The sequence below is a fragment of the Zea mays genome, chromosome 3 (genome assembly GCF_902167145.1).
Source record: "Zea mays cultivar B73 chromosome 3, Zm-B73-REFERENCE-NAM-5.0, whole genome shotgun sequence".
NCBI classification, from domain to species: Eukaryota; Viridiplantae; Streptophyta; class Magnoliopsida; order Poales; family Poaceae; genus Zea; species Zea mays.
The window spans coordinates 73,969,239-73,984,530 of record NC_050098.1 but is presented as its reverse complement, the minus strand read 5'-3'; the positions used below and the strand labels follow the sequence as shown (position 1 = coordinate 73,984,530).

General features: G+C 42.8%; 1 long non-coding RNA gene across 1 annotated transcript; it reads right to left on the bottom strand.

The window, feature by feature from the left end:
* Window positions 1–1,889: 1,889 nt before the first annotated feature.
* Window positions 1,890–4,484, bottom strand: LOC103650213 (uncharacterized). The gene is made up of 2 exons (XR_002268371.3): window positions 4,022–4,484; window positions 1,890–2,085 (listed from the first exon to the last, which is right to left on the bottom strand). It is a non-coding gene; the product is annotated as an uncharacterized lncRNA (long non-coding RNA).
* Window positions 4,485–15,292: the final 10,808 nt, after the last annotated feature.

The window sequence follows — 15,292 nt, the reverse complement described above, 5'->3', positions numbered from 1 at the left end:
GAATTGAAGAGTCGTATGAAAAAGCTACCTCCTCAAAGTTCAAGTGGTATATTTTTGTGCTCACTTATACATTTTTCATTCATTAGTTATATTGTCATGTTGTTTCTCTCATTTTATACAAATATTTAACTTGCAATGTGTAGGTTCAAATTCACGTGCTAATGTTGATGAAGTTATTAGAGGTGGGGAAGGACCAAATCGTCTCTAATTAGGAACTTTTATATTTCGTTATCAAGTTTATTGTATTTTTAGATGCTGAATTGAAACAAATACTATCTTAGTCTATGTTTGTGGTATATTTTGTTTTAGCGGTATATTTAGCCATACAATATATTAGGGGCTGTTTAAAGTAGCCTTTAAATTTTATAGAGTGACCCGGGGCGTAAATTTTATAGAGCTCCGCCACTACCCTTTACCCACAAGTTGTGTTGCCCATTCGCCAAGGGATCTCGACTTCCCATTCCTCTCAACCAAGGAGACGAGGCACGGCTCCACTAAGAGGCCTTTACAAAGTTCCACTAGCTTCAGAAAACTCGCTACGATTTCGTGAGACAAGCGGAATAGGGATCCCTCGTCCAAAAAGCCATTGCAGCATGATCGACCCGAGGTCCTCCCTACACCAGCAACTCCTCTATCGCCCTTGCTCCTTTCAGATAAGGTAGTCCTCCACTAGCTTTCCTAGTTATTTAGCCAAGGACATCCCATTCCACCCATGTGGTAGCATGATTATCTCAAGTTAAGCTCCATGTTCCAATTATCACAATAGTCTTATCATGAACAGTAAATAATTCAATAACAGTAAATAGCATGATCGTGAATAAGTTGTATCTCAACACCTAAAACCCCACAGAGAAATAGCAGATACTACCCAAAAGTTCAGTGGTGGGCAAGGTGTAAGTAAACCAAACTAGGGTGACCTATTGGGTCCCATCAAAATTAGCCTAAGCATGTCATAGTGATTAACAGAAACATTATTGGGTAAAGAAGAGTGATCAAGGGCACAACTTGCCTTCAGTGAGTTTCTGATCAGAATCTTCAACTTGCGGCGCTTCGGGTTCCTCGGTCGCTTGCTCGTCTATTCACAGTAATACAAACAAACAATATAGGGACAAAATTAACATTACACCAAATAGGAGGAGAAGTGCAAAATGAAATTCTACACGTTCAATGAATCTGTAGGTTCAAGAACCATTAAAATTGGAGTTAAAAGGAATTAGTTATGCATTATCTAAGTTTTGAATTTATTTCTATACTAAAAAATCAAATCCTGATTAATTTGATAACATTAGTTAATTCTTTTGGACGGTGGGTACAATTCCCTAGAAAGGCAGGGGCTATTCTACGAAAAACAAGACTAAACTGTAATAAATTTTGACTTTGGGTGGAGCACAGGTTAATTCAACAGAATCCTGAGGACTCTTTTGCAAATCATCCTCAATCAAAGGGTATCCTCTATTCTGAACCATCCGATCAGAAACGGGCGGACCAAATTAGATATTCGAGAGTAATGAATTGGTACACATTTCCGACCGTTGGATCTCGATCCAATGGTCCGAGTCAAGGGTGCAACGTGCCACGATCTACTGTTTAGATTTAAAGTGAGCGAAAGGGTATACGACTTCTAATCTTAGCCATCCGAAGAGGATTGGACGACACCAGGGGTTCTCACAATCTAACCGACCGGGAACGGCGGCACGAGCTCCCGTGGCGGACCCTCACCGGAGATCATGCAAATCGCACACCAAAGCCCCAATAACCCACCTGGAAGTTCCTACGTGCAGGGGAGATCATTGCGAGCAAGGTGGGAGACGTCTTACCGAAGGTGGGTGTCACACCCGGATTTAAGGGGTAAAGCTAGGTGCGTCTCATATGTGCGCCAAAGAAGAACATCACATATAATGACAAAGTGTATAGAGATAAATGTCACAAATATCATTATTACATAGCGGAAGTCTTACAAAAATAGATGATAACAATAAAGCGAACCAAATATTATTCCTTGGCACCATAAAGTTGACTCGGAGACGCCACCTAGATAAGCTCGTACTTCATTGTACACCTCCTCCTGGACTACCTGTTCTTCTCCTGTGGGGGGTTATATATTGCAAGAGTGAGCTCAGAAAAGATCATAGCTCAACAAGTTGTGGGGAATAATGTGCATGAACTCACCAAAGGTGGGAGTTCATGTGAAGTGTAAGGCTGATCAACAAATAATGGTTAAAGCTGAGCATTGCTTTTAATAAGTTGGTCAAATTTTATTAGCAGTTAATAAATGTAAGTATATACCAAACCAGAGTAATAATAGATCAAAATTAATAATAAACCCACAATGTGATGCAAATGACCAATTAAATTTAATTCCATAAGTTAATCATGTGAGGGTCCGAGCCACTCATGACCGTGAGCACGACTGATATACCAATTTTACACTCTACACAGGTTGCGCATCTTTACCCACAAGTCATGTTACCCATCTGTCAAGGGGTCATGAATCCCATACACCTCTACCAAGGAAGCGAGGCAGGGTATAACTACGAGGCCTTTACAAAGTTCCACTAGCTTCAGAAAACCCGCTATAGTTTCTAGGGAGCGCAATGCAGGAATCCCCCGTCTGACTACCATCGTAGCAAAATCAACTCGAGAACCTCCCTACACCAACCACTCCCCTACTGCCCTTGCCCCTTTCGGGTAAGGTAGTCATCCACTAGCTTTCCTAATTAGTTAGCCAAGGGCGTCCCTAACCACCCTTGTGGTAGCACTGTTTTCCCGGGTGGTTCTCCATGTTCCAATTAACATAATGATCTTATCGTGAACAGTAAATAACAAATTGATAATAAAACCATGATCATGAATAATGTGCATCTTAACACCCAAAACCACATAAAGCAATAGCAGGTACTACCCAAATGTTCAGTGATAAACAAGGTATAAAGATAGCTAAATTGGGGTGGCCTACTGGATCCCATCAAAATTAACCTATGCAGATCATAATGATTAACAAGAACATCATTGGGTAAATAGAAGTGATCAAGGGCACAACTAGCCTTAAACGAGCTCCTGCTCAACAATTTCCACCGGTTGAACACCTGGGTCCTTGGTCACTTGTTCGTCTACTCGAAGCAATACAAATAGACATGGTATAGGAGAAACTAACATCACACCAAACATGAGAACATACTGCATAATAATATTCTACGCATCGTAACGAGATTGTAGGCTCGAGATTCACTAAATTTAGAGTTACGGTTATCAAGTTATCAGTTTCCGAAGTTATTAAGTGTTTAGTATAGAATAAATCAAGTGGATAATTTTAATCTATGTTTCATAACTAAACAGAGTTCCCAAGTGATAAACAATATTAATACAAAATTAATAAAACTGGAATGGATCAAAAAGGAGTTAAAATGGAATTTATATGAATTAACCAAGTTGTAGATTTATTTTTATACTAGAAAAGCATTTTCTATATTATTTTTCCTAATCTATTAAGTTTCTAGACTGGCGCACAATTATCAGGGAGTCCAGGGGTCCATTTACAAATTTGTAGGGCACACATGTAATTACTTTATATAAGTAGTGGACGACGAGTTTATTCATTAAAACCTGAGGGGTTCTTTTGCAAATGGTGCTGGCTGAAAGGGTATCATCAGTTTCTGGCCGTCCGATTAGAGATCGAGCGCCGAGATCTAACAGCACTTAAAATGAACCGGTATGCGATCGCGCTCAAACCCCTACGGCCCCAATCAAATCGCCTAGGGGAGTACGCAAGATTAAATCTTCACTGCTCATCTATGATGCCACAGCTACCACCCGCACAACTCTTCATCTAATCATGGCTGTTTCTCACGAAATCGACGGCCCCAGACCCTTCTTCCTCCTCCGTCCTCCGAACGGCGATCGCCCGCATCAGGGAGGTGCGAAGCCGACGAGTGACGGACTAGCCGCCCGAGATCGTGGTTTGGAGCACGGATTGTCTTGCGCAAAACGGAGAAGGTAATGAGTTGCCAGGTTGCGTCCTTACTGGTGTTAGGAGCGCAAGCAGAGCTGCCCACGAAAGGTGTCGGTGCGACGGTGATCCTTGCTTGCCGACAGTGAGGCACCGGCCCTCTGTCTTATTGACGTCATGGCCGACACCAGCGCTGCACGGGAACGCACCGTGGCCCGCCCCCGTCTCCACGTTGAAGATCCCAACCTCGTTCTTATCTTCCCGTGCTCACCTTCTCTCTCTTACCAAACCTTTAATCGGCTAGTGGTGGATTGCAGCGAGCTCACTGAAGTCGTCGCGAACGGAGGAAGGAGCGGGGTGGCGGCCCTCCTTTATCTAGCAACGAGGCGCAGAGTTTGGGGGCCCGGGTAGCGAGCAGGGAATGCTAGGAGGTGGTTACAACTACCCTCATGGAGTCCGCGGGCGCCAGCAGCCATCAAGGGGGAGGGAGCTTCTAGCAACGCGGCCCCATGAACAAGTGAATGCACCAGGGATCACCGGCTGACCCGTGGGGCTGGGAGGTTGGCACTAGGTCATCAGGCGGCGTGGAGATTCCTTCGTGGGCTGGCGCGATGGGCCGAACTCCCGCGGACAAGTGGCTGGCGAGGGAGGGTCATGGGCCCAAATGCAAATCCGACTTCGTACACTCTTTTCCTTTTTCTTTTTTAATTCTGGTTTTTCCAAATTCAAAAGGTTCAAATGAATTTAAATTGCTGGTTTGAACTTCATACTTTCAAGTATCAAATAAAATTCTACTATGAATGATACTACATCCTTTTTGAAATAATTATTACTTATTTATTGTTATAATTATTATCTATCCTCCATTCTTTAACTCTTTTCTCCCATTTTATTTGGTGCTCTAATTTGAATTCAAAGCTAGATTTTTCTTAATTACAAATTTGTGTTTGATGCATAAACAAAAAGAAGTCCAGCATGATGCATGGGTTTATGTGTTTTTATTTGGTATTTAATTGAAATAAAATATGTCTCATGCTTACATCAACTCATCAAAAGAGCTCCTTGATTAATTTGAATGACAAAGGTCATTAATATTCTATACTAGGGTTTACAAATCCTACCCCCCTTAAAAAGAAACTCGACCTCGAGATTAAGATGAACTAGGAAAGAGGTGGGGAAATTCTATTCGTAGCTCTTCTTCTCTTTCCCAAGTAGCTTGTTGGGACTATGCTTCGTCGCCGAAGGTCTTGTAGGAAGAAGCGGCTTTCGGCTGAAGCTGTTTGTATGGGATGGCCGAAGGTTCCTCTTCATGAAGCTTCGGTATTACAAACCGACTTAAAGATAGAATGACCTTTTAGCCCATAAGGGTCTGAGTCAATGTTGTAAACTTTTATGAGGGGCATAATTGTAATTCTTCACAGGCTGTGTCTTGTGTCTATAAATACTGAACAGTATTCCTTTACTGTTCATGCATTCTGGTAATTGCAATCGCATCTTTCGGGAACCAATCTTTGCCAAGGCAGAGGTATAACTGTATTCAATGATTCAATATATTAAGTAAATATAATATATGTAATACCCAACTTGTAATTTGTGCAGGATAATCCAAAAGGAGAAATGACATTCCTTGGTATATTTGTGTGTTGTCCATATTTATCATTTCACGAGAACATCACATGAAAACAAATAAATATAAAATATATGCCACTAAATTATGCATCATGCTGGACTTTATTTGGTGTGCATTTTGTGACAATATAAAAGGAATATAAAAAGAAATATATTAATATTCAAATTTGGGAATTTAACACTAGTTTGCAAGTTTGGGTGTAAAGGAAAGGGAGAAAAATGCCATTAAAAAAATAAAGAAATACAAAAAAAATATAATAATAAAACATCCTATATTTAGGTTCAATTTGTACATTTAAAATGAGTATAATTCACAGTTACAATCGAATTCAAATTTGAATTTGAAAATCTAAAAGGAAAGAGAAAGAAAAAAATAAAAAGAAAAATAAAGGATATACCAGTATCTGGGCTCAAATCTCGCTTGCTCGGCCCATCTTCCCCACCGCGTCTGCCTGCTCAACCAGCGGCCCGTTCACGCGCGCCAATGACAGGTGGGCCCTCAGCGTCGGCCACTCGCCCCTGTTCCTCTTCCCTCGCATGGGTCGCGCCGAAGCGCTCTGGACGGCGGAAGAATCGGACACCGTTGGGCGATTCTCGCGCGACACCCACGACCACCCTGGAATTCAATTCTCGCGACCAACTCGCTGCCTAGCTTTTCACGGGCGCCGTGGCGTGCGGGTGCTCCAACGACCGAGTCCTGCGCGGCCGATCTAGCCGGAGGTAACTCTCCTCAAATAGTAGCCGCCAAACCTTGCCGCCTCCTTCGCCGTCCACCTCACGTTTCTAGCACCGGCCCTAAGCATCCATCGCGCCTAAGCACCAAAGCCATCTTCTTCTCGCACCACTGTCGACTGCAGAGAACTTCACCCAACCGAGAGAGAGATTGGGGAGCTCTGCGCGTGGAACTTGGTGGCACTGGAGAATGGTGGCCAGGGCGGGATCCCAGAGCTTCGTGTGGCCGCAGGGCACATGCTCTGGTGGTGGACGAGTCTTGTGCCTGCACTTGGCTTCGGCAATTGCTTGTCGGCGATTGGGATCACCGCGGATCCGCGCCGCGCCGTGGTTAGCCTCTGCGGCCCCTCCATTCTTGGTAAGTGACCCACGAGTACTTTCACTTTTCACTGGGCATCGCGTAGGGCTAGAATTGTCTGGTTTAGACCGGTAGGATGCGTGATCGCCGTGGCCGGCCATGGCGCCGTCGCGTTGCCTGGCAGCGCCGCCGGTCGGAGTCTGGTGAAGGGGAGCGGTATCGCGGTGGCCGTTGATCAAAGGATGAATGGCACAGATTAGATCTCGTATACCCTTTCGGCTAGGAAAGATCTGGGCCGTAGATCATCAATCGGCGGGCCCGTGTTAAATCTGTAGTGTTGAAGATTTTGGGCCATTGATCTTTGATCCTAAGGCAGTGAACGCATAACGGATTTTAACCTTCCCCGATCTAATCGTGGCCCTTGATGCGGGATCCAACGGCCAGAAAACATCCGTACCCCTTCGCGGGTCCGTATTGCTAAAGAGCCCCTGCGTTTATCAGAAATCAACCCGCCACCCACTCGTACTGTGCTCTGTGACTTAGAAGACTTACACCGAGAACCCTGTATTTTCTAGAAATCGAGGCCCAGTCCAGAGAGAATTAAAAACAGAGAAATAATATTAGAAATTCATTTTTAATACAAAAACAAATCTAGAAACTTGTAAAATTCATAGAAATTCCATTTTTAGTCCAAATTAAACCATTCCAATTTCTAAAATTCTGTAATAATATTCTCTACCATTTAGTGTCTCTGTTTTGACATAAACTCTGTTAGAAAATTTATTTATCAATTAACCCTATGTCAGGCACATTAAATCTTAGAAAATTCATAACTTGAATTCTATAACTCCAAATTTAGTGATTCCAGTTCCTATGATCTCATTTTAATGTGTAGATTTTTACTGTATATTTTATTCATCTGTTTGGTGTGATGTTGATTTTGGCTATACTATGTATGTATTGTGTTGATGCGAGTAGACGAGCAAGCCACTGTGGATTCTGAGGTTCAACAAGTAGAGATAGCTGAGCAGGAGCTCATTGAAGGCAAGTTGTGCCCTTGACCACTTTTTACCCAATAATGTTCTTTAATATCACTTATCCATGCATAGGTTAATTTTGATGGGACCCAATAGGTTACCCTAGATTGTTTATCTCATTACCTTGTTCACCCCTGAATCACTTGGGTAGTTTGCTATTGCTTTACATGGTTTTGGGATAATCATTTATTACCTCTATGTTCCAGTTATTTTTGTTATTCTATTTATGTTCATGTTGAGATCATTAATGTTAATTGGAACATAGAGCTTAACTTGAGAACCACGTGCCACCACAAGGGTTTAATGGGACGCCCTTGGCTGACTAATTAGGAAATCTAGTGGAAGACTACCTTACCCGAAAGGGGCAAGGGCAGTAGGGGAGAGGTCAGTGCGGGGAGGTCCCTGGTTGATTTTGCTGCGATGGCGGTCAGCCAGGAACCCTGTACTGGATCTTCCTATAAACTGTAGCGGGTTTTCGGAAGCTAGTGGAACTTTGTAAAGGCCTCGTAGTGTTGCCCTGCCGCGCTTCCTAGGTAGAGGTGTATGGGATTCATGACCCCTTGGCAGATGGGTAACATGACTTGTGGGTAAAGGGTACAACCTCTGCAGAGTGTAAAACTGGTATACTAGCCGAGCTCACGGTCATGAGCAGCTCAGGACTCTCTGATGTTTAAATTATGGAACTTAAATTCAATTTTGTCATTTGCATTGCATGGGTTTGTTATTAATTTTGTTCTATTACTTTACTTATGGTTTGGTATTTACTTACACTTAGTAACTGCTAATAAAATTTTGACCAACTACTTAAAAGCAATGCTCAGCTTTAACCCCTATCATTGATCAGCCTTACACCTCACATGAGCTCCCACCTTTGGTGAGTTCATGTCACATTATTCCCCACAACTTGTTGAGCGATGATCATGTGTGAGCTCACCCTTGCTGTCTCACACCCCCCCCCACAGGAGATGATCAGGTGGTTCAGGAGGAGCCGCCTAACACTGAGGAGTTCGATCTGATCTAGGTGGCGTTTCCCAGTCGACATTGGCGCCGACGATCCTTAGTTCGTTTTATCTTTATTATGTTATTTTGTAATAAGTCTTCCGCTATGTAATAAATTCTCTGATGTTTTATGACATTTATCTCTATACACTCTGTTATTATATATGTTGTCTTCTTGGCGCATGTATGAGATGCACCTGGCTTTGTTCCTTAAAGCCGGGTGTTACAGAAGTGGTATCAGAGGAAATGTTGACTGTAGGACGAAACCTAGATAGAAATGGACATCCCTTACCTACTTATCTTACTCTGATTCATTCCATACTTACCTTATCTTGATCCTGTCTCACCTTTTGCTATTCTACTCTGATTATTCTTACCTTTACTACTCTAAGACAAGATGGATTTCACACCTTGGAATCCTACAACTATGAACCTTTTCAGAGGTAGGGAACCTAAGACGAAATTTAAATTATTTTCTCTATTAAAAATGTTGGTTGATTGTTCTGATGATAAATGTCTGATTTGCTTCTTTGATTGATTGAAACATTATAGTTGGGCATCTTAGCATGTACCACCATAAGGTAATGTATTAGCTTTAGTAGGTGACACACTAATCTACATAGCTAATAAATCCCCCGCAGTAACATTTCTCGTAATTACTCGCCTTGTCTACAATTCTTCCTTTCTTACTCTGTGTTTCTAACCGAGATGGGCTACCCCTATAGTGTTAGAAGAGAGCACTATACACGTGATCTTTGGTATGTCATGGTTAAGAAAGGCAAAGGCAATATATACATTGTGCTAAGGGAACCTTAGAACTCACCAGTTCCAAAGTAGAAAGATTGCAGTTGGAATTGCAGTAACTACCGCCACCAGACTAGCGACATTCTTAGTAGATGGGAAGTTGGTTGGTGTCAACATCCGTGTGGTTAGAGATTTTCCGGATGTCTTCTCAGAAGAGTTATTAGGGATGCCACCAGATACGGAAGTTGAGTTTGTCATAGAACCCTTACCTGGGACTACCCCTACTTTCAAACGGCCATACAGGGGGTCTGTAGAAGAGTTAAAGGAACTTAAGAAGCAGTTAACTGAGTTACAAGAGGTTGGGTACATTCGTTCGAATTCTTCACCTTATGGAGCACTGGTTCTATTTGTACAGAAGAAAGAAGGATCGCAAGGGATGTGCATGGATTATAGGTCCCTTAACGATGTCACTGTGAAGAACAAGTGTCCATTACCCCGCATTGAGGATTTATTTAATCGGATGAGAGGTGCAAGGGTATTCTCGAAGATTGATCTCTGATCAGGTTACCATCAAATGAAGATTAGACCATCGGATATTCCCAAGACGACTTTCTCAACTCGATATGGATTATATGAGTTTACTGTTATGTCGTTTGGATTAACCAATGCACCAGCTTACTTTATGAACTTGATGAATAAGGTGTTTATGGAGTATTTGGACAGATTCGTCGTGGTATTCATCAACGATATTCTTATTTATTCTGAGAGTGATAGTGATCACGAGGAACATCTAAGGATGGTGCTACAGAAGCTGCGAGATAATCAACTCTATGCTAAGTTCAGCAAGTGCGAGTTTTGGATTGACAAGGTGCCACTCCTTGGACATACTATTTCTAATGGAGGAATAGCAGTGGATCCTGCTAAAGTGAGGGAGATAATGGAGCGGAGAGTGCCCACTACAGTTACTGAGATTTGGAGTTTCTTGGGACTTGCAGGATATTATCGGAGATTTATTGAAGGATTTTCTAAGATTGCTAAGTCTATCACCTCACTTCTGGAGAAGGAAAGAGAGTTTAAGTGGGAACTAAGTGCCAAGTATATACGGATCATAAGAGTTTGAAGTATATATTCACTCAGAAGGATCTCAACCTTAGGCAACGTCGTTGGTTGGAGCTTATAAAGGATTATGATTTGGAGATTCACTATCACCCGGGCAAGGCTAATTTGGTTGCAGATGCCTTGAGTCGCAAGGAGCATGTTCATTCAGCTATTGTTGCCCAGCTACCCGATGAGATTGTTGAGGATTTCAGGAGACTTAACCTGGGGATAGTTGCTCATACTGAAGGAGTTACTATTGATGTGGAACCTACCTTGGAGCAAGAAATCCACAGAAGGACAGATTGATGATGCTAAGATACAAGAGATTAAGGATTTGATTGCTGAAGGCCGGGGTCCGGAATTCATGGAAGATGAGCAAGGCACCATATGGTTCAAGGATCAGATATGTGTTCCAGAGATTGAAAGCCTTCGTGAGACTATTTTAAAGGAAGCCCATGACTCGGATTATTCTATTCATCCTGGGAGTACCAAGATGTATCATGATTTGAAGCAGAAGTACTGGTGGTGTGGACTAAAGAGAGTAGAGAGATGTGGCTGCACATGTGGCTATGTGCGATGGGTGTCAAAGAGTTAAGGCCGACACCAAAGACAAGCTGGACTATTATACCCATTGAAGATACCCAAATGGAAGAGTATGGATTTCATTACTGGATTGCCTCGCACCTCGAAAGGATATGATTCTATATGGGTTATTACAGATAGATTGACCAAAGTGGCTCATTTCATTCCGGACAAGACTACTTATAAGGTATCTCAATTGGCAGAGTTATATATGGCTCGGATTGTGTCTTTACATGGTATACCGAAGAAGATCATTTTGGATAGAGGATCATAGTTTACCCCCAGATTTTGGAAAAGTTTTCATGAGAATATGGATGCGAAGTTGACTTTTAGTTTGGCCTACCTCAGAATGATGGATAGACTGAAAGGACTAATTAAGTATTGGAAGACATGTTGAGAGCTTGTGCCCTTCAGCATGGTAGTAGTTGGAACAAGAGTCTACCTTATGCTGAGTTCTCATATAATAATAGTTACCACGCTAGTCTAAAAGATGTCACCGTTCGAGACTCTGTATGACAGGAAATGCAGGACTCCTCTATATTGGGTCAGACTAGAGGAAGACAATTCTTTGGGCCTAAACTTATTCAAGAGACAGAAGAACAAGTTCGTATAATTCGAGAGAATTTGAGGGTAGCTCGGACCAGACAAAAGAGCTATGCTGATAATAGAAGGAGACCATTGGAGTTTGAGGAAGGTGATCAAGTGTACCCCAAGGTGTCACCACTTCGTGGAATGAGGAGGTTTAAAGTCAAGGGCAGATTGTTCCCTCGCTTTATTGGACCATTCAGAGTTTCTAGGTGAGTTGGAGAGATGGCCTATCAACTCGAGCTACCTGATAATATATCCGATGTGCATAATGTATTTCACGTGTCACAATTGGAGAAGTATCTCCGTGTCCCCGAGGAACAGTTATCAATGGAAGAGCTCGGTGTTCAGGGAGATTTGACTTATACGGAATATCCTATCAAGATTCTTAACACTTTGACCGAGTTACAAGAAATAAGGTTATAAAGATGTGCAAAGTGCAATAGAGTCACCATGGAGAAGATGAAGCAACTTGGGAAAGAGAAGAAGAGCTTCGCATAGATTTTCCTCACCTTTTCCCCCGTACTACCTAAATCTCGAGGACGAGATTATTTTTAAGGGGGGTAGGATTTGTAATACCCAACTTGTAATTTGTGCAGGATAATCCAAAAGGAGAAATGACATTCCTTGGTATATTTGTGTGTTGTCCATATTTATCATTTCACGAGAACATCACATGAAAACAAATAAATATAAAATATATGCCACTAAATTATGCATCATGCTGGACTTTATTTGGTGTGCATTTTGTGACAATATAAAAGGAATATAAAAAGAAATATATTAATATTCAAATTTGGGAATTTAACACTAGTTTGCAAGTTTGGGTGTAAAGGAAAGGGAGAAAAATGCCATTAAAAAAATAAAGAAATACAAAAAAAATATAATAATAAAACATCCTATATTTAGGTTCAATTTGTACATTTAAAATGAGTATAATTCACAGTTACAATCGAATTCAAATTTGAATTTGAAAATCTAAAAGGAAAGAGAAAGAAAAAAATAAAAAGAAAAATAAAGGATATACCAGTATCTGGGCTCAAATCTCGCTTGCTCGGCCCATCTTCCCCACCGCGTCTGCCTGCTCAACCAGCGGCCCGTTCACGCGCGCCAATGACAGGTGGGCCCTCAGCGTCGGCCACTCGCCCCTGTTCCTCTTCCCTCGCATGGGTCGCGCCGAAGCGCTCTGGACGGCGGAAGAATCGGACACCGTTGGGCGATTCTCGCGCGACACCCACGACCACCCTGGAATTCGATTCTCGCGACCAACTCGCTGCCTAGCTTTTCACGGGCGCCGTGGCGTGCGGGTGCTCCAACGACCGAGTCCTGCGCGGCCGATCTAGCCGGAGGTAACTCTCCTCAAATAGTAGCCGCCAAACCTTGCCGCCTCCTTCGCCGTCCACCTCACGTTTCTAGCACCGGCCCTAAGCATCCATCGCGCCTAAGCACCGAAGCCATCTTCTTCTCGCACCACTGTCGACTGCAGAGAACTTCACCCAACCGAGAGAGAGATTGGGGAGCTCTGCGCGTGGAACTTGGTGGCACTGGAGAATGGTGGCCAGGGCGGGATCCCAGAGCTTCGTGTGGCCGCAGGGCACATGCTCTGGTGGTGGACGAGTCTTGTGCCTGCACTTGGCTTCGGCAATTGCTTGTCGGCGATTGGGATCACCGCGGATCCGCGCCGCGCCGTGGTTAGCCTCTGCGGCCCCTCCATTCTTGGTAAGTGACCCACGAGTACTTTCACTTTTCACTGGGCATCGCGTAGGGCTAGAATTGTCTGGTTTAGACCGGTAGGATGCGTGATCGCCGTGGCCGGCCATGGCGCCGTCGCGTTGCCTGGCAGCGCCGCCGGTCGGAGTCTGGTGAAGGGGAGCGGTATCGCGGTGGCCGTTGATCAAAGGATGAATGGCACAGATTAGATCTCGTATACCCTTTCGGCTAGGAAAGATCTGGGCCGTAGATCATCAATCGGCGGGCCCGTGTTAAATCTGTAGTGTTGAAGATTTTGGGCCATTGATCTTTGATCCTAAGGCAGTGAACGCATAACGGATTTTAACCTTCCCCGATCTAATCGTGGCCCTTGATGCGGGATCCAACGGCCAGAAAACATCCGTACCCCTTCGCGGGTCCGTATTGCTAAAGAGCCCCTGCGTTTATCAGAAATCAACCCGCCACCCACTCGTACTGTGCTCTGTGACTTAGAAGACTTACACCGAGAACCCTGTATTTTCTAGAAATCGAGGCCCAGTCCAGAGAGAATTAAAAACAGAGAAATAATATTAGAAATTCATTTTTAATACAAAAACAAATCTAGAAACTTGTAAAATTCATAGAAATTCCATTTTTAGTCCAAATTAAACCATTCCAATTTCTAAAATTCTGTAATAATATTCTCTACCATTTAGTGTCTCTGTTTTGACATAAACTCTGTTAGAAAATTTATTTATCAATTAACCCTATGTCAGGCACATTAAATCTTAGAAAATTCATAACTTGAATTCTATAACTCCAAATTTAGTGATTCCAGTTCCTATGATCTCATTTTAATGTGTAGATTTTTATTGTATATTTTATTCATCTGTTTGGTGTGATGTTGATTTTGGCTATACTATGTATGTATTGTGTTGATGCGAGTAGACGAGCAAGCCACTGTGGATTCTGAGGTTCAACAAGTAGAGATAGCTGAGCAGGAGCTCATTGAAGGCAAGTTGTGCCCTTGACCACTTTTTACCCAATAATGTTCTTTAATATCACTTATCCATGCATAGGTTAATTTTGATGGGACCCAATAGGTTACCCTAGATTGTTTATCTCATTACCTTGTTCACCCCTGAATCACTTGGGTAGTTTGCTATTGCTTTACATGGTTTTGGGATAATCATTTATTACCTCTATGTTCCAGTTATTTTTGTTATTCTATTTATGTTCATGTTGAGATCATTAATGTTAATTGGAACATAGAGCTTAACTTGAGAACCACGTGCCACCACAAGGGTTTAATGGGACGCCCTTGGCTGACTAATTAGGAAATCTAGTGGAAGACTACCTTACCCGAAAGGGGCAAGGGCAGTAGGGGAGAGGTCAGTGCGGGGAGGTCCCTGGTTGATTTTGCTGCGATGGCGGTCAGCCAGGAACCCTGTACTGGATCTTCCTATAAACTGTAGCGGGTTTTCGGAAGCTAGTGGAACTTTGTAAAGGCCTCGTAGTGTTGCCCTGCCGCGCTTCCTAGGTAGAGGTGTATGGGATTCATGACCCCTTGGCAGATGGGTAACATGACTTGTGGGTAAAGGGTACAACCTCTGCAGAGTGTAAAACTGGTATACTAGCCGAGCTCACGGTCATGAGCAGCTCAGGACTCTCTGATGTTTAAATTATGGAACTTAAATTCAATTTTGTCATTTGCATTGCATGGGTTTGTTATTAATTTTGTTCTATTACTTTACTTATGGTTTGGTATTTACTTACACTTAGTAACTGCTAATAAAATTTTGACCAACTACTTAAAAGCAATGCTCAGCTTTAACCCCTATCATTGATCAGCCTTACACCTCACATGAGCTCCCACCTTTGGTGAGTTCATGTCACATTATTCCCCACAACTTGTTGAGCGATGATCATGTGTGAGCTCACCCTTGCTGTCTC